Raw genomic sequence first — 21,030 nt, 5'->3', positions numbered from 1 at the left:
ATTTAATTAAGAACTACTTTATTTTAAAACACTAACAAATATGCTTATTAATGTTGTTTTTCATTCACATATGCCATTTTATTCCATATTTGTATTAGATATAACCATTACTCAGAAGCTCCTGAATTGTTTTATTTTAAAAAATCTGCTCAGAACACTAGGTTTTCTATGAGTCTATGTCCAATTATTTCATTTTGTTTATTCTGGCATATTAAGACAATAAAGAGAATGGTGAGATACAAGGAGAAAGTATCAGAAGCCGAAAGGATGTAAGAAGAAGATAAGGGAGAAGTTGGCTAAATACATCAAATCAAGAAGATGAACAAAACATATAGTTGAACATCTTTAGAAGAATGGTTGAAGCTAAACTTTGGGTGTATGTGGGAATCTTGTTAAAATTTCAAAACTGTCACAGGTAACTCACTGAGTTCTTACAATCCTACCTATATTCAACTAATCTTTAATCCTTCCTTCTCACAATCTCTTCCTGTTTCCTACTGTTTTGTTATCTATTGTAAAGAAAGGACCAGAGAAAATATACCTTACAAATATGATACTCCACATCATGTATAACCACACGAATGGGAGGTTACATGCCAGGTATGTATAATACGTAAAAACACACTCTACTCTCATGTATATCTAAAATGAATATCATAAGTCCCCCAACTCTGAGGATCAGGTTATCTGATTTGCAAAAGATCAACGGGAGTAGGACATAGTGGTACATGTCTCTAATCCCAGTTACTTAAGGAGGCTCAGTTCAAGGACAACCAGGGCAACTTAGTAAGATCCTGTCTCAAAACAAAAAAACAAAAAGGACTGGGAGTGTAGCTCAGTCATAAAGCACCTCTGGGTTCAATGTCCAGTACCTAAAAAAAAAAAAAAAAAAGTACCATTTGAGAATTGACAGCTTCAGCAAAAAAAAATAATATAGGACAACTAGTTAAATTTGATTCTCAGAGAAAAAGAAATGAATGACATTTCATAGATATACTAAAACTATTTTTTTGTTTACATGAAATTCAAACTTAACCTAACATTTAGCATTTTATCCAGTAAATAAAAGATGTCAGTTCACTAGGGTAATTCATGGTTAACAAACAGAGCAAGGGATGGCCAGCCTATCACTGAAGCAGGAAGGAATGGACTTCAAAGGAAGTAACTTTGGCCTGGTAAATATTTCCTTCCATGGTAATGGGATGGTACCTCTAGTGAGATGCTGTCTTTTCTGGCCTGATAAATGAAGAGTTGGTAAACTAGGAGATCCAGGTTAATTTGATCTGGTAGTTCCTTATTCTATATAGCTTTTCAGTGCCTGGATAATTGTTAGGAAGAATTTTCTGAGTAAGATGGGAAGCATTCAGAGCTCCTCTATTTACTTTTATTTTTATGTTTTTGGTGGTGGGGATTGTGCATGAGGCAAGCACTGATACCAATGGAGTTATATCCCTAACCCCTCCCCTATTTACTTTTTACCTGGGAGAATGATTTATCCTTTTCATTGCTAATTCTATAGTTAAACAAAGCAAAAGTAACTTTTGACTGCAAAGATCAGTAACAAACATCCTTCCAACTCTGTGATATAGCATCTGCTCAAGAGGCACCTTAAAAAACAACGTTTATTACAACACAACATTAAGTTGCTTAGGGATTTCCTAAATTGCTGAGGCTGGCCTTGAACTTCTGATCCTCTTGCCTCAGCCTCCAGAACTGCTGGGATTACAGGTGTATGCCCAGCAAGGTCATGGCATTTTTTGTTCATTCCCAGATGGTGTGGACTACTTTGCATCAGAGCCTCGTTTTACTAGTTATGTCCTGTCTCTTATTTTAATAGAAGTAGAAACTGAAGCCATTCATGGTGACATATACCTGTAATCCCAGCGGCTCGGGAGACTAAGCCAGGAGGAGGATCAAGAGGTCAAAGCAACCCTCAGCAATTTAGTGAGATCCTAAGCAACTCAGTAAGACCCTGTCTCTAAAGAAAATAATTTTTTAGAAAAAGAAAAAATAGGGCTGGAAATGTGGCTTAGTAGTTAAGTGCCCTGAGTTCAATCCCTGGTACAAAAAAAAAAAAAAAAAAAAGTGAAAACTGACACTCTGAGAAATAATCCTCTTACTTAAAATTATGTGACTTGTTAATAGCTGACCCAAATACAACCACACATTTACTGAACAAACACTGGAATATTTATTATCTTCAGAGAACTTTACAATCAAATGTGAATAAAACAACAGGTAAAGCATCAATTGTAATAACAGGTGATGATAAACAGATGGACCAGGTTCTGTGATGCAGAGAGATCAACCTAAAACCCAGTATGGTGATCAGGGAGTATTTCTTAGAGAAGGACAGGACTAGCCCTGAATTCTTGAACAAATGAACTAGACTTCTGAAAGCTCAGTTTGCTTTGTTAAAATATCCTGCAGCATTTGAGGGAAGGTTACAGAGATTAGTTACAAAGTGTTTGGCCCATAGTAGGCGATCACAAGATGTTGACTTGTAATTATTATAAATGGAATGAGGCAAAGTGACCGTTTTTCAGCAAGGGTAGACAATGTTTGGGAAGATGTAGGTGTAGTTCTCAACCTAGAACCACTCCTGTTTCAAACCACAAAGTTAGACACCAGGCATTTTTTTTTTTTTTTTTTTTTTTGTAGTTGTTTTAAGAATAGTATGTGGCACTCCAGAGAGTAATGAAGAAATTGGTAGGGAATGCTCCCAGGAGATGCCATAGGCCATTTGGCACACATGCCAAAAGAAAACAACAAAACTGCTGCAAAAAGTAATGTCCTAGAAAGCGGGGGAACCTGGTGAGAAAGGGAATGGAGATGACAGATTCTCAAATTCCTTTGTTGCTTTGAACTAATGTGTTCACAGTGAATCATTTCCTCAAACTCTGACTATCCATTAAAGCCGGGGATATGGTCTCATTGCCAGAGCAAGCTTCTCAGCCATGAATAGATGACATAGTTCTGTGCTACGTGTACTTTCTTTTCTGGGCAAAGCATTCTTTTCTTTCATCACATTCTCAAAACTTTACTCAAAGTTATGGGTAATTCTGGCATGAAGAACTCATCCATCATTGGGGAACCCTACAATCATTATTTCTCCAACAAAATTACTTATTAGGCAGGAGTGCTCCCAAGGTTCTTGGCTTAAACAGACACCTGGACAAGAGAGGCGCACTTGGGCAACTTCCACGGCTCACACTGGCAACCCACCAGCAGCAGTTTTCATGCTGGTGATGTCCCATGGAAATACCTTGCAGGATTTTACCTTGTAAAATCAATGCCAAATCCCTCTCCTCTTGGCGGCAGATATGCTACTGTCTTGCCAAATGGATCTAGGCAAAATGGCCCTATCATTGTGAAAGAAGATATCTTTTTAATTTTTTTAATAGAAAAATACAGAAGCATTCTCAGAATGTATGGAATGGTAAATGTTTAAAGCCCCTTTTCCCCCCTCTTTCAGTTGTAATTGTTTGAGTGTCCTAGAAACAACAGCTTACATTCTAATAAAAATTTACAGTAAATATTGCTTTGGAAGAAGCATTCCCCCACACGCACTTATGTACTTTTTTCTTTTAATAAAAAATATTGTGCATTGCAGTTATCACTTTTGATTTTCTGAAAAAAAAAAATCCCAAGGGGAGGGGGCATAGTGTAGAGATACTCTGAGTTCTAATCCCGGCTTGCTGAGAATCTTTGATGGAGTTTTAATCTCTGAAATTGTAACCATAAAATGAGGATGACATTGGCAAGATTGTTGTGAAAAATCAATGGGAGAATTGATTGTAAAGTAACTGGCTCATAGCAGATCTCGAGAAATTTAAGTTGCCTTCATCTTTTCCATCCCCTTACATTATAGTCTCTTGTCCTGTATTTCTCTTGGTTTATAGGTTTTATGCTAGTAAAATAAATGTAAAAATGCAAGTATGATATGAATGGCTTTAAATGAAACATTGGGAAAAATCATAGAACAAAGCAAATGGGAGGGTCTTTTAAATGACACATCAAGTTTATTTTAACTATGAAGATGTCAGAGAAATATAATGCCACATAATACTCAGCACTGAAGAGGTGTTCTTTTACTTTGTCGAGCCCCCAACTGTGTAGGCCACTGTACAAATATGAGAGTTCAATAAATCAGAAGAAGGGAAAGAATGTGTTTAAGTACTGAACAAAGAAAAGCTTAGCGAACTGAGTCAAAGTCCTAGGGGGAAAAAAAAAATCAAGAATTGTTCAGATGTTATGAAACCTGCCAAAATCATTTCTTTTAAAAGGGGAAATATTTAAACAATGATTATTTTATTTGGCAGAAACTTTGATTGTAGTCAATGTTTGATTAACATAATAGTGTAAGGGTAGAACATCATAGATTATTCAAAATATGGCTTAAAATTGGATATTAAAAGGATTTAATATAAACTAACTTGGTTAAAAATTTATTCACACACTTAATAACATTTGGGTAACTAAAGATGTTACCCATAGGAATAAAAATAATTTGGGTGTAGTGGCACATGCCTGTAATACCAGCAGCTTAAAAGGCTGAGGAAAGAGGATCACAAGTTGAAAATCAGCCTCAGCAACTTAGCAAGAACCTATCTCAAAATAAAAAATTAAAAAAGGGCTAGGGATATGCTTCAGTGACACCCCTAGGTTCAATCCCTGGTACAAATAAAATAAATTAAAAAATAATAATAATAAATAAAATAAAATAAAAAAATAAATAAAATAAAATAAATAAATAAATAAATAAAACGTTATGTGTCTTGATTTTTTTTCTTTTAACTGAGTTCTCCTTTCTTAAATATTGGAATAAAACCTACACACCATCATTGATTGAGCCACTGCTCTCTGCCTCCTGTGTCTGGCCCAGTGGACAGGCCAGCTGATGATCTGACATTGCAAATGCACTCACTATTACCAGTCAAGCTTTTCCTACGTACTATCACAGATGATCTGCTCTCCAGTGTTTTCATCAATCTGTCTTTCTGGCTCTCACCTCAGCATTTGAATTTGGTGAAACAACTGGAAGAAACATCAGAATTACTTCCCATCCTGAGTTAAGCTGAAGAAGAAATGCTTTTGTTCTGAGGCTCCATCCCAACACTGGTGTTTCCTGGGCCTTAAGCCCATTGCTGATTGAAGTGATGCTCTTACCTATTAAGGTCATTGGAATAGAACTTTGTCATCACAGTTTTCAAGTGCTTTATGCTTGCTGGGAGAATTTGTTGGAAGAACCATAAAATTATGCTTAGCAAGTTAGCAAGGCCCTAAGCAACTTAGCAAGACAATAAAAAGGCCTGAGGATGAGGCTCAGTCATTAAGCACCCCTGGGTTCAATCCCTGGTACCAAAAATAAAAATAACAAAATAAAACTATAACTTCTGTATAAGCATGGATGCATGGTGTTCATGCCCGTTTCCTCCACTGCATGCACACTGCAAAACTAAACTGACTTATGTCCTGCTGACAAAGGGATGGCTGGCTACTTCTCTTGTTAAGGGTAAAAAGGTTCCCCCCAGACTTTGCTAGGCACCTTAGAAGCTAGCTGTGTGACCTGAGCTTGTGTGCCATTGAAATTCACATTCATGCAAGGAAATCAGAACCTGGTTTTTGATACCTCTTGGTCCTGAACATTGATCATCATTTGATATTTCACAAAAAAAAAATACAATTCACTTCATATTGGTTGATGAGTCAACAATAGTCCTCCCTTAAAGCTAACTTTTACGATGCCCTTTTAGTAGCAAAAGTTGAGAAAACAAATCAAAACCTGATAAGGCTTTTAAAACTGTTGAAAATTGATCAAGTGCCTCTTTTAAGCTTATTTTTCCCATTCTAACAATGAAAGCACCAAGTGAAGTCAATGAAAAATTAAATTTATATGCTTGCTATTTAAGTCTAAAGAACAGTACTTAGCCTAATCTCTTGATCAATTGGCAGCTTACCACTTATTAAGGGAAAAAAAGACCATAAAGACATGGACAAATTTAGAATTATTGTTATTGCAGCACTTAAAGTTTCTGTTCAGTGTTTTAGAAGGATTCTGGTTGAATGAAAATATAGACTAACAGTGTAGATCAAAGGGTATTTAAGAGATATGAGACCCCTTTCCTTCAGCGGAATCATCAGACTCGCCTAAAAGAACGGAACTTAAAAAAAATTCCTTCATAAAGCATTTTAAAGTGGACAAAGGAAGAAAATAAGGGTGAGATTTAGAACCACACCCTTTTAAGCACTGGGATCTCTCCAAAAAGAGCGCACAGAAAATTGAGATTTTTAAATTTAGAACAAATAGGAAAATCTACCTTGGACATTATTTAAGATAAATCACCACCTATGGGAAGACTTAAATTTTTACTATCTTAGGCAAAGAAAATAGTTATTCAACCTGCAGTGACATTGAATTAAGCAGCAATTAATAAAAATAACACATAGTGTAAGATTAAATTTCTGGATTTTCAAGTCTCAGTGAACACCCTACTAACACAAATTTAAACTTGTTTGCAATAAGAGTAAGTCATGCAAAAGTCATAAAATCTTTTTTAAAAGCTGACCAATATTTTAAAAAGTTTTGCCCTTCAAACAGTTTCCAGAAATACAAAGTCCCGATATTCCTTCAGTTTATCTAAAACTTATTACCAAAGTATATTTGTCAAATAAGCCCTTTTAGGCATGCCTCTTTTAAAATAATTTACAAGTTAAAAAATGCAAATACACTGTCTAAATTTCTTTTGAAGAATCCTTGTGTCCAAATCAGTTGATGCATAATATTGCTAAACATCATGATTCATGGGAAGTTTCAAACAGAAGTTAATCTGTGGCATAAAGATCCTTTCATGATCAAACAAATCAGCATTTTATGTCATTAGGTAAAACCTAATATGTGCCAGGCTTCCCTTGTAATGAGAAAGCTCTTTGTCTAGAGATAAGACAAAAACTGTGGGTGGAGCATAAATGAACAACTACTGCCTTAGCTGTACAAAGTTAACATGAAAAAATGGTAGTACAGGGGCTGGATGTGTGGCTCAGTGGTAGAGAGCTTTCCTAGGAAGTGTAAGGCACTGGGTTCCATCCTTAGCACCACATAAAAATAAATAAATAAATAAAAGGTATTGTGTCCATCTACAACTGAAAAATATTTTTAAAAAGTAGTAGTGTAAAGACGGAAATTTGAAAATCATAAAGGATATAAAATTTTAAAATTCAGAAAGTTACATTTTACTATGGTATCTGAGGACTTTTTTGGAGATTGTGTTTCTAGTTGGAGACATTCGTGGTAACTAACGTAGCTGCATGGAAATTGAACCTTGATGACCTCGGTAAGAGCCCTCTTGATTTGCCTAACGTGAATTCTAGGCATCAACTGCTCAATATTACTTATATATGACTATATGACCTTCAGTGAACTCATGATAGGCTTCTGTTTGGGGGGGGGAGCTCTTCTTCATCTGCTGAAATCTAAGATGTTCAATCAGGATTCTCTATGACTATAAACTTGGGCTGAACTTGCATATCAGCACCAGGGAATCAATTCCTAAGGATTGAAAAATATTATTATTAGCTACAGTTCACAAATGCTTTAATCATGTGCCAGACATGCATCCTGCTATTCCATTTTCACAAAGACCCCCTCATGGACTATTATTATCATTTTGCAGGTGAAGAAGATGAGGCTTAAAGATTTCAAACACTATGTCCAACACCAACAAAACACATCTTGAAAATGACACTACGGTTGGGATTTACCCTAAACTTTCAGCTGCTCTTCACACTCTGCAATGTGGACTTAAACAACACACAATCAACTATATGATAAAAAGACCTGCCTATGAAGAAAACAACATATAGTGTTACATGATATTTTTCTGGTTTCTTGAGTTGTCATGAAAGGAACTTACAAGTTTCTTATTTTACTAAATAAAATTACTCAGGTTTGTTAAAGTAGGAATTTTGTCATGCTGATAATTCAAAAGAAGATCAGAAGGGGAAGCTATTCCCTCAACAATTTTGAACGAGGTGTCATTCTGCAGTATCTTTCAACACTTAGTTCATGGAACCAGCATTCCTTCAGATCTTCAAAGTTCTTTAGAATAACTTCTAAAATAGTATCAGCTACCTTATGTATTACAAGACATCATGGCATTATGGGGAGTGAATTTGCAAAAAAAAAAGAGGGCTGATGGTTCATTGTCTGCTTTCATTTCTTGTATGAAATCTGATAAGAGATAATATATATGCATATAGATGCATCTTGAATGAATATGTGGATTTGTAAACTTGCATAGAGATAAGATTACCCAAGCAGACTCTTTCTATGTAGCATACAAGGGGAAGGCAGTGAATTTGACACCAGGCTTTGGGAATGAGACAGACTACAAACAATCCTAAAACTGGCAAAAATAGGTATATCTATAACCACTGATAAGTCAAATGACACCACAGAGTTGTTCTCTATGTTCTCAGTTGTATACTTGTTAAGATATTTGTCATTTCCCTATTGAATATAATTGCAAATGAGTGTTAACTGTTTAATATGATGGATTCTTAGTATAGCAATAAGAATAATTTCTCATTTATCTGAAATTCAAATGATTTTCAGTATTCAGAACATAAAAATAAACTAAAAATAAATTTTGCTCATTTTCAATGTTCCTATGCTCACTTATATATGAATATATATATATATATATATATATATATATATATATACACATATATATGCATATGCATATATATGGTCATAAGTTCAGTATATAAGAGAAGCATGAAGGCATGTTTGTCTTTTTCCTTTTGCCCAGCAAAGTCTAAATAATTTAGAATTTAATGCAAAACAAAGACCACAAAATTGTTTTTTAATTGGTTTTTTAATTGCTTTCAGACAAAGAGCAATTACTATGCTAAAATTAATAAATATTCACATGAGAAAGGAGTCAATAAAATAATAAAAAGCACATCAAATTATATATAAAAAACATAAGAGTACAAGGTTATTTGGAAGGGAGAACCAGTGGAGAAGAGTTTTACATTTTGCAATAGGTGAATAAAATTGTGAGAATATGATTCTGCCGTAACAAAAGTCATAAATTAATTTCCACTTTGCTCAACAAGGCTGAATGATGTGCACTATATCTTGCTCCCATGAAAACTATTAGCATTTAAAGTTATAAACTTTAGCTACTAGAAAACTATCTTATATTGTACAAATTATTTTTCCAGCTCTACTAGACAAGGTGTCATTATAGTACACTATAAGTCTAATCAGATCCTTAAAATATTTTGGCAGTCTTATTTTATTTATATTTATCAACAAAATTGACAAAATTTCACTTAAATTTTAGTGTAGGCAACCAAAAGGCCATTGCTTGTTTTGATTGCTTCTTCGGAAATGCCTTGGTAAAATAAAGTGACTATTTTGAATACTCAATAATTACTTTGAGCCTTTCCTTATTTATATTACAGGTCATTTATTTTTTTCTCTTTGATAGGTACCATAAGTTCAGAAGGACAAACAGAGTGATAATCCAACTGAAGGCCTACACGACCAATTTTGAGGTGACAATAGTTATTTGTAGATTTTCAACTATGTTCCATGCTGCTAGACTGAGTACAACATGTTTGCCCTAAAAATCTTTTCCAAGCCTACAATATGGTCTCTAGTTTTAAATGACGACAAAGGCAGACTGGTAATCAGAAAGCAGGGAATTCAGTTTTGAAAAATCCTTAAAATTCCTTTGAAGTCTGATATAACACTATTTCTTTAAGTATGCTAATGACACATCCCCAAGGATTTGTCTTTAGATTCCTCTATTTACTTTTACTTTCAAATTTGATTTGAATTGTATTTACATAAATACATTTTTCTATATACATTTAGCTTCCCAGACCATAAGCTTACTATGAGCAAGCTGCTGAGATTTGTATGAAAGTAGTATGGCTTGAGCTAATGCAAAAAGACTTCAAAGTTTTGAGTGAATTTGCATAGAGACATAAATTATCCAGGATATTCAAAGCTATAAATTAGCTGCAGGACATATATAGCTCTCTCGAGGCTCACAGAAACACAACAATTCTCTTTATTTCACATTTATCTATTATCACGTTTTCTCTAAGAATTTTCATGGGCTCTCCTTTTCTTGCTCTTACTCCGTTTATTTCTATGTTCAGGGTGTGCTTACTGATAGAGGTTGAATTTACAAAATTAAAAGTATTAGACTGCCTGAATGACTATTAACCTCTGTTATTTCCTCTATTCTGCCACACACACACACACACACACAGGTTAAAATACACAAAGTATAGGCAATGCCTAAATTAAAGAAAAAATTAAATTAAAATTTGTTGAGTTAAATTGAACAGTCTTAAATATCTTATTTGTCTACTTGACTATATTATATATATGCAATATTGTATAATATACATATAATACATATTATATAGTATATAAATACAGATATGTGTATATATATATATATATATATATATATATATGCATATAAATCACAATATATATATGATGGCAAAATCTACAAATATTGTTTGGACCAGAGGTCAACATATTCTGATCAACTGAACAAGGAAACAATTTATTAGAAATATATTTCCTTGAAAGTTTCAAAAGAAAAAGAATTTAGAAAAAAATGTCAGTTTCTGCATTTTTCAAAAACACACAAAATCTGAATTCCTTTTCCTAAGTTAACTCAAGACCCTAGAAAAATGCCATAATGTCCCCTAAAGTGATAAAGAGTGAGAATCTGGCAATGAATAACCATTACAAAGTGAATTTCTTAAATATTTGAAATAATTGTCCTCCATTGTTTTAAATGGTCATCCTCCTGTTTTAGCCCCCACCCCCACCCTCCACCCCTGTGGAACTCTCTTCCATTTAAAATACAAGATATTGTTGCCAAACTAGCACATCTTAATCACTAAAATAAAATCAGCTCCCTCTTTTCAGTACAAAAAAAAGTAGTTCAGTTTATCTAAATATGCAGTAGTTCTTCATAAAATGCAGTTTTAAATACATTGTGCAAATATAAAAGCATAAAGCAATAATTTCATGACTAAATGCTATTCTGCCTTTTCATCTTTCCAACATATTTTCATACATATATAAGTGCACACTTGCTTGATGCAAATGAAAATTATATTTTTTCTCATAAACATTGTAACTGATAAATTGATACATTTGAATTTTTAATGATATGAATAAACATAGTTGGATAATGCTGCTTTAAGTTTATATAAAAATATGTTTTGGAAATCAAAAGGTAATATGAACAATCAAAGTGAGTACACATTTGTTTGGTGCAGGACAGGCTTTACTATGATGTAATCACACATTTTACAAAAGTGTGATATTTAGTGCCTGGGGAAAACAAAAAAAAGGACTTTTGTCCTGTCTGTGATATTTATGAGGATCACTTTACAATCCAGAGTTAAATGAAAAGAGAAGTTATAGGAAGTTGAACATGTTGAATCAAACAGAATTGTCTGAAAAGTCCCAAAGAACATTAATAACAATTAGAAAAAGCAAAGAAGGATTTTAGGTCTCCAACCCAGAAATAAGAAATACTTCTCTGATAAGCTGTTTAGCAATAAAAACATGGAAAAAAATCTCTCAAAACCAAACCTGCTCTTAACATGAAATGAAAATATAATTTATCAAAACTGTCCTTATGATGTTGTGTAGAATATGAACAAAAGAACTCCATTATTTAATTCCAGATAACCTCACAAGAATTTTAGGCTAAGAATTCAGTTCTTATTTAAAATACATGTCTTAGAAAATGTGAAAGTCTACTAAAAATTGAAAGTCTTGTTATTTATTTAAATGTTTCAACTCAAACAGCTCTCTACAATCAAAAACTTATACCAAAAAGGAATTATTCAGGAGCCCCAAACCAATTTTTTTTTTCACATGAAATTATTACATCAGAACAACAACAACAACAACAACAACAACAAAAAACCAAGTTTCAAATAGAGAAAACATTAAGAAAAAGACAAATGAAGAATAAACTAGTTAAGGAAAGCCCGGAAACCAAAACACCCAGCCAGTTGTCACAATGAATTTAAACAGCCAATCCCCATCAGTGTTTTCAACAGAAGTAAAATCAGGCGCATCACGAAATGTCACCATACCTGTAGGCACTTTAAATGACTACGGCACACACGATGTAAAATTTCCAGTCTCAGAAATAAAGCACACTTCATTTAACTGCTGCAAAACCCTGCTGCAGAGAAGCCTAGTATACATTTTTTTTTCCGGCAACTGATCCAGCTTTCCACCAGCTCTGTGACCTTTGAACTCCCTTCTGCCCCCCTCCTTTCACTTCTGCAGTCAAAGCCTGCGAGCTGGTCTCATTTGCATAAGGTTCAGGCAGTCCTCCAGCAGCTGAAACGGAATGCTGGGTAAGGGATTGTGGAACTGCAGTTCTGCCAAGATACCTGAATCACGGGAGAACAGGGATATGCTATGGGGAGTGGGCACGGTTTATACTGGGCTTTCGGCATCTCATTCCCCCACCTCTATTAATGGATAAACAAATTTAGCATTTGATTTGGAGTCCTGCTCTCACTACTTTCCCTCTCCCCACCATAAGAAGCTGTCTGCAGCTACTGTGGTAACCAAGGAAACCCAAATAGTCAAATACTTCATTTAAATATGTGTAGAAGGCCAATTTAAAATTTTCATTAACTTCTTTTCTTTTGGAGACATAGCTTTTAAAAAAAATTAAATATGTATTATGAATACAATTAGACCCATGGATATTTCTTTTTTGTTGTGGTTTCAACAGCATCTAACAGCAACAAATTTATATTAGGCACCATACAAATGCATAAAGTCACTACAGTAATTCCACAAAATGCTAAATATGCTTAAGTACCTTAGAGACCATCATCCTAAATGGTGTTCAAAAATTAATTGTAAAGAATTTAGTTCCCAAGATGTCTTTAAAAGAATACACCAGTAAAAAGGTAAATCAAAGTTTATGTATTTAAATCTAAAAATTCACAAAGCAGTAATGCTTCTCCGTCTTTGGCAAAGATTTTCAGTGTTGTGCTATTATTTGCTAGAACTATTTCTTCCCTTGTTTTCCTACACACAGTAATTTCTCTATCTGAAACATAAACTTCTCTATTGCTTATAACCTATGAAGTGGTTATTTTCTAAATAAAGGTCATAGGTACATATTTTGATAAATATACCTGAAAGCATATATTCTCCATTACTAAATGGTGAACCAATAGAAATATGCATCATCACATAATTAATCCATTTCTGTTTATAAAATTAAGCTAATTTGTTTTCTTCCATTTGTGAATGAATAATGTCTATGAAATAAAAGGTTTTATGCACTAATCTTTTCCAATTGTCAAAGAAACATAACTCAGAAAATAAAAGACACAAATTAATAGACAACATTATTAAAGTGTAAAATTTTAATGATTTCACAATTTCCTTGTTTAAAAAATTTTTTTAATTAAATATTTTAAACCTTTTCCCAGTATACTCAAAAACACCAATAAATTCTGAATGATTTATCCTCTAATTTATATGACATAAACTATTACAATGAGGAATTTTTAATACTGGAAAAATTAATTTGAAGCTTTTTACTTGAGCTATTTATTAATAGTATTCTGCTTTATATAATCTCTGCATACATAGAAGATTAAAAATTATTGGATGAATTTTTCCTTAGCCATGAATTTTTAAATAGAATAAATAACTTTTCAGTTTAATATAATGCTATTGACATTATTCTGTTTTATCTAATTCCATCAAAAATTTAAGCATGTTGGGTCAATTCAAGTGCATCCTTCATAATATATATTACAAATATCTTGCAAAGTTTTTGTTTAAGGCAAAACACACATCAGCTTATCCTAATTTAAATTCAATCTAATATAAGGAAGTGTTGGAGAAATTGATGAAATCACTGACCTGTTCAAATAGCTGTAGTCTTAGTCCTTGCACTCTTTATTCATTAGAATCCAAAATAAATTGATTATCATTTTATAATATGTGCCAGTATCACGGAAGGCACTGTCCTTCCTGGTTCAGCGGAATCTTCTTAAATTTCCCAGCCCTGTGTTTTATTGCTGGTACCATATGCTTTATTGTTCAGCGACAAGAGCTTCACTCTGCACAAAGACTCATTACCTACTGCTTGCTGCACAGCATCAGCCTCGCTGAGGCTGCCTATATGTGATCACATGGAGTTTTGTCTGAGAAAGCCAGGCGTGCCACTGACTCCGCTGTGTCTATGGATATTTTTATCAGCTGAGGTCTACTAGGAGGAAGAAATAACAGATTAAGAAGCTGCTCTAAGTCAATAATGTAGCACAACTTATGGAAATCCCTGCAGAAGTTTTATTATTATTATTATTGTAAAACATGTTTAAGCAAGCATTCAAAAAAGTTAACTAGATTTTATTTTAATAGAGACTGAATAATATTTTAAAGAAGGGGAACTTGTAAAAATCTATTTCCTACTTATGCATTCTGAAAGTACTGTTGTACAAATGTTATTGAAGAGCCTAGCTCTAATGGATGATTTGACAAGGCATTTTAACCTTTTGATTGCTGGCATTTCTTTTTCTTGGAGGTTTTTTTTTTAATCCTATAAAAGAATAAGAGCTGATTCCCTCAATATCTCCTCAATAAAAATTTCAATCATTGAAACACACTATATATGAATAAAAATGGATATACTAATTCCTTTTGATAAGGTAGATGAGAGAGTGAGTGCTTTTTATTGATGTATATAAATGAGGTAGATGATTAATTTATCTTCTCAAAACATGACACATTCAAACAGCTGACTTAAAAGAACAATGAAAATTTCAAGTTAAAGATCTAAAGGACATATGGTTCATATTAATTCTTAAAATTGCAGTAACTTATTTTAGACAGCTTACTTCAATAAAGCATCTGGTTTATCTTATCTGATTTCAGTGCTAACAAGTAGTTTCAGAGATGACTTCTCAACATTTACAGGAATTTTCTGTTACATAGATATTGTATTAATAAATTTACAATGTGTGTTTCTGTGTATTGTCATATTATCTGTCTAAAAATATTTTTAAATTACCTAAATAATTTTCTTAAAAATTGAAAATGGATTGTGAATTTCCAAATTTAAAAAAAAATTTAGTTATTAAAATGCAATGAAAAACATCTATTTCTTATTACTCTAATAATCTGCCTAAACTGAATAGGTATTTGAAAGGTTGTTACATGTAAGTATCAGTGAAAATTTTGCATGTCATACATGCAAAGTGCAATAAAGAGCTCAGAAGGAACAGTCAGAAGCTCCATAAATAATGATCAGAAAGTAAATTTTCTGTATAGTAAGATATACAGTGCATTTTAATGGTGCCTAAATAATTCAGTAATTAATCTTTAAACACTGAATATACATATATATACATACACATATATGTATATATATGTGTATATATATATTTATAAACATATATGTTTATAAATATATATATACACATACTTAAGCCTTTGGTCAATAAGAAATTATTTTCTGAAAAACATTATAATATAAACTTTTTATAAATTAAAAATTTAAAAGTAATTTTAGACTAGAATAGGCAAATGTGGTTAAATAGCTCAGTTTTGAAACACAATTATTTAATAGTTTTCTTTATAATATTATTTGAGGTGTTAACATTGACCCAGAATGTCTCAGAAGTCAAACAATGGGTTTTTTTTTAACATTGAAAGAATTATTCAGATATGTTTTAAATGCCACCCCTTTAATGCATTTGTTCCAAAATGCTTATATTTATTTTCCCCTCTGCACACAAGAGCTATGCTGAAGCTACAAAATCTTGGGGCATTAAAAGCAAAAAGAAAACAGTGTTTCTAGCTTACAGCATACCTCTGGGTTCTTAAAGATGTGTACATTCTAGTTAATATCCTTGATGATATCATCATGCTAATGTACAAGGAAATAAACAAAAGGCAGCCATTTTTTTTCTTACTGCACTACTTCAGAACAGTAAAATAAAATGGTTCCAAATGGAAGGAAAGAATCAGGAGAAAACCAAGTGATTTCTGATTATTGAGTAATGTGCCTTGGGGAGACAAAGGGTGTAAAATTGGAAAGAAATACACATGTGCAAATTTCATGTACATATATGTGAAAAACACAATTTAACAATAACTAACTATACGTAAATATAATGACCATAAAATTAAAAGAAATTACCAGTTGAATAGTGAATCTCCAATGGAAAGACTGTACCTATATTAAAGTATTAAATGTAAGAGTCTGTTAAATTCATTAATGTGGAAAAATATATTTAGAGGCAGACACCAGAACTAGAAGGATCTAGGAAAAGGCAGAATGAATCATGAAATAGTAATAATTTTCCCAGGTCTACTATTGTCTTAAATGACCTTGGTGAGTTATTGCAGCATCTAATGGCTTAGATTTCATGTCTGAAAACCAAGAACAGGAAATCCTTTGAAAAGTATTTCATGGAAATATATAGCAATATTTTTAAACCTCAATTATCTGAACTAGCTAAAACAAGCACTGTCAGTTAATAGTAATAAAATGAAAAGATATAAAGTTTTAATGAATATTTAAAATAATTTCTAAATGAGTTAATACCACAGAAACATAGTAGATAGAACTTTTGGAAAGAAGATACGATTATTTTTTTCTAATATAGTCATAAAAAAAGAGAAATACATTTAGTAAAAATTGTGAAATTTCATAAAATTGCCTCAGGATTAAACAACAAAACATACCCATCTATCCAATCAAAATTCTGGATTCTCTCAGCAATGCAGCAAGAGAATTGCAGCAGAGATTCCCACATTATACACTGAACAACCAGGCTTCTGATTTATATAACAATTTCATCAGCCAAGTGTTCTTTAAATTTGAAATTAACAAAGAAACAGATCACAGTTTAAGGAAGCAAATTACATCCAAGATTGAAGGATGTTTTAATTCACTTTACCATATTAAAAGTTGTGAAAATGTGAATTGGATAGAATCCTTAAACTCTTGATATCGACTCTTTTGTGGCACTGGGGATTGAATCCAGGGCCTTGGGCATGCTAGGCAGGTATTCTACCACTGAATTACCTCCCCAGGCTTGATGCTTATTAGCTTGTTTTTTCTCTACAGGGAAATTGGCATCATAGAATCATTCCCCTTTCCTACAAAACAGCCAAAACTTACCAGAAATAAACTAAAATATTTGCTATCCTGTTCCTGCAGAAACACAGACATGGAAATTATACTAAATGAATGATCTCTTAAACATTCTACTGCATTAAAGAATATTTATTGACACTATTGCCTATGTTTCCTGGAGCCATATAAATTGATATATCCACCAGTACCTCCTGTTGGATTCAACATAGAACAGGCTGCATTTCATCCTCCTTCACTGCAAAATCAGAGAAGTCAGTAAGCTGACCCAATCAGCCTCAAAATCCAAGACCAATTTGATTCAACAAACATTTATTGAGAAGTTTCCATGTACCAAACAGTTGCTAGGGATATGAAAATGAAATATGAACTGTTCCCAAGAAGATTACAGTCTCTACAATGAGAAGAAAAGAAATGCTTAGCATGTTATCAGAAGGTGGTTATGTAGAGACTTTTTTCAAGTGTGAATATTTTAATAACTGAATGTGCATTTTATGGAAAATCAATACTTTCTACTTTCTATAGTCACCTAAAGTCAGAAAAATCATTGCTATAATCAAATATCATTTATCAAATGTCCAATTATTAATTTTCCTTTGAATCTTATCATCTAAGAGATAATATTTCTCTCATAATAAAGCATATATTTGTAGCTATTATATTTTGCTATTCTTGTATCACTCTTCCATCAAAAGCTAGAGTCCAATATCTTTTCCCTTTATTTGTAGTTGGCCTTCATGATTTGCTTAATCATCAGAGATTGCTCAAGTGATGTTCTGGATATTCCAAGGATAGTTTCTAAAAAAAAAAAAACTGAGGCTTTCACTTTGAACCTCTTGAAACCCTCTCTCCAGGATCCCTGAGCTACTGTGTAAATGGACTGGTTTCCCTGAGAAGTCACCTCTGCTCTCTGGGAGAAAAGAGAATTCCTAGCTCTAAACAGATACTTTGAGAAATACACAAAAACAAGGACAAGAGCTTTTCCAACTATCATGAGAAGAACTCTGAGTTGCGTGACATGAGATTGAGCCACATGCTGGGATATAGAACTAGCAAAAAAAAAAAAAAAGTCTGCTTTTAGAGTATCCTGAAGTTTAAGATGAGGAGATTTTTACTACATACATAAGATGTGTGAGGTCCCACAGGATAAGATATGAGGTATGGTCAATATAATGCCTCAAGACAATGTCGGCAGTGGAGGAGAAGGCTAGCCAGGTAGAGCAATGGAGAAGCATCAGGTGTATGATAAAAAGATGGGTAGTACTGATGAAGGCCTGAACTAGAGATGATGACTAAGGAAAGAGTAGAAAGGAAACCAGAATAAAGAGAGAGAGGATATTTAAAAATCAGTTCAATAAACTGGCCTTTGATCTCACTTACAGCCTTGAAAAGTCAATGATTTCAATGATTCCGCTACCCGTTAGATCTAAAGTAGAGACAACTAAACTAGTTTGGTTAGATTGAATAATGTCACAGGCATTTTGAGTTTTACTAGTCTCAGTTTCTCAACTTTCAAATATTGTGGAAAAATAGCTATCATCAAATACTAATGTGATTGGGAAGCTGGTCACTTTAAAAGAAGACCTTTTTTAAATAAGGAACATGGAGGAAACTATTCACATTTTCTTCTAAGCTAGGCGGTTAGTGTAGAGAAAGGAAATATATATGCAAAGATAAAGAAAAACAACAGGTAATTCTGGGTAGTGCAAACTAAGACTTGAAACACATACACAGACACTCATGAACACACACACATGCACACCACCATTACCTGTCAAAGTAAACAAGACTACTAGAGGTTTATTCTTTTGATTTTTCATTATATTTAAATATAAGACTACCAAAGCAGTCGATGTTAATTTTAGCACCCAGTGAACAGCCACTCAGAACGATGCAGGTTAAATAGTAGGAACAGCTCTATAATTACCACCACAGCATGTACAATATGTACATAAATCATTTGAATGTGGCTGTAAAGAAGTCTCTATGCAAAGTAACCTGGAGGAAAAGATATCCTGATTTCTCCCACCCCACTCTTCAATCTCTGTCAGTACAAAAGCATTAGAAAACAACATCTATCAGGAGAGAAAAGCACAAATAAAGCATACCTCTCAGAGAACACAAGGATATATTTATTTCTTTGTGACCATCAAAGATAATTATAATGATTTCTTCCTATGCAGAGTTAGAAATTTCACTTGGGACAAAATAAATGATAGTGCAAAATGGCATAAACTAAAATCAAACAGAGTTTAGCACATAAAATAAAAGAATAATTTAAGAGGACCAATGGCTTTTCCATGACAATATTAATGTTGCACCATAACTAAAAGGGTTACAAAACTGCTTTAGGGTCAAGACATAAGGAAAAACAAGTTGTTTATATTTTACTTTGCCAATAAATATTCACAAATTCTTGGCTAACAGAATAAATACAATTTGATTTGTATAATAGACGCATACAAAGAGCTTTCACATTATTTATATGAATTCATTAATTCGTTCACTTTGCATTTACTGAGTACTAATGCTTAGAACTGAGTTTGGTGTTCTAACATGTTAGAGATATGAATGTTGTAGTCTACAAGCTAAACGACTTTCCATCTGGAGACAGACAGATATAAAGAAGCATAGCATAAAGAAGTAGATCCTATAGTTGAAGAATATATAAGAACATAAAAACAGGAGTACACTATGCTATCCAAAAAAAGCTCATGGATATCAAGCACTTACTAAGACCAAAGTGCTTTACACAAAATAATTAAATAAAATAACCATTACAACGCATCTCTGAGATAGCTACTTGTACCATCTCTTTGATGAACTAAATGAGTGTATGGATTAGTTAAGTGATTTACCAACTGACAAAGTCAGTATTCAAACCCAGGTAGAGTGTATTCAAACCAGTGTGGCTCCACTGGCCATATGAGTCAAAATAATCATGGTGGACTTTGCAGAAGAGGTGACATGGGAAATAAATCTTAAGGGAATAGTAGGAGTTCTTTTGTGGAAAAATAATTCTAGGCAGAAGGTCTAGGATATATATGGATTTGGAGACATGATTAATATATGTGTGAAGAAAACTAAAAAATTCAATTTGAAAATGGTAAGTTCATTTGATCTTGATGGGTTTGTGCATTTGTAATGCTAGGCTGTGTTTGGAACTCATCTTAGAGTTCATTGTCATATAGGGTATTTAAATGGCTGTATTATATTTGTGGTTTTTAGGTTTGAAATTTCTGTAATTATATATATATATATCTGAATAAAGATAGCAGTTGCCCTGGGATGGAGAAGAAAAATTTTGAGAAAAGAACATATCAACTGAAGCTTAGACTTAAGGAAAAGGAAACTTTGAATAGAGAATTTTTAATTTAGGGGACAGAATGCGGAATGGATGATGATACCATTAACTAAGGTTAAAAATACAAGAAACAGCTTACATATGTGGATCCATTCATTGCTAACCTGTGTTAGCTTAGAGCACCTACCATGTACCAGGCAAGAGTACAGAGAAGTTTTATTGGCCTCACCTTGCCTGGTAGAAGAACTCATAGACAAAATCTATTACCTTGATACAAATTTTCTCCAACACAGCTAACTTAAGAGAACAGAATTTCTCTTAGGGACCTAATTAAAGATTAAGAAAAACCTAAGAGCGGGGTGTGGCAACACATGCCTATAATCCAAAGACTCCGGAGGCTATGGCAGGAGAATCCCAAATTTAGCAAGATTCTGTCTCAAAATAAAAAAATAAAGAAGGATAGGGACATAGATAAGTGGTAAAACACTCCTAATTTCAATTCCCAGTGCGAAAGAAGGAAGG

At 33.1% G+C, this 21,030-nt stretch overlaps 1 protein-coding gene across 5 annotated transcripts in view; it reads right to left on the bottom strand.

Annotated features, from left to right (window-relative positions):
* Positions 1-21,030, bottom strand: part of Csrnp3 (cysteine and serine rich nuclear protein 3) — a 197,568-nt gene that overhangs the window by 83,272 nt on the left and 93,266 nt on the right. Inside the window, exon 1 of one of the 5 annotated variants that reach the window (XM_058580142.1) lies at positions 13,964-14,767. The exons of 3 other annotated variants lie outside the window; for them this stretch is intronic. The gene's annotated coding sequence lies outside the window, so the exon portion shown is untranslated. Of the gene's footprint in view, positions 1-12,156; positions 12,740-13,963; positions 14,768-21,030 lie in introns of those variants that run through there. One more of the 5 variants, XM_046447403.2, reaches the window with a different exon arrangement.

The sequence above is a fragment of the Marmota monax genome, unplaced genomic scaffold (assembly GCF_021218885.2).
Source record: "Marmota monax isolate L192 unplaced genomic scaffold, Marmota_monax_Labrador192_F-V1.1 WCK01_AAM20220418_F8-fsc00007, whole genome shotgun sequence".
In the NCBI taxonomy this organism is placed as follows: domain Eukaryota; kingdom Metazoa; phylum Chordata; class Mammalia; order Rodentia; family Sciuridae; genus Marmota; species Marmota monax.
The sequence above is the reverse complement of the archived record's forward strand: the minus strand, read 5'-3'. Positions and strand labels throughout refer to the sequence as shown.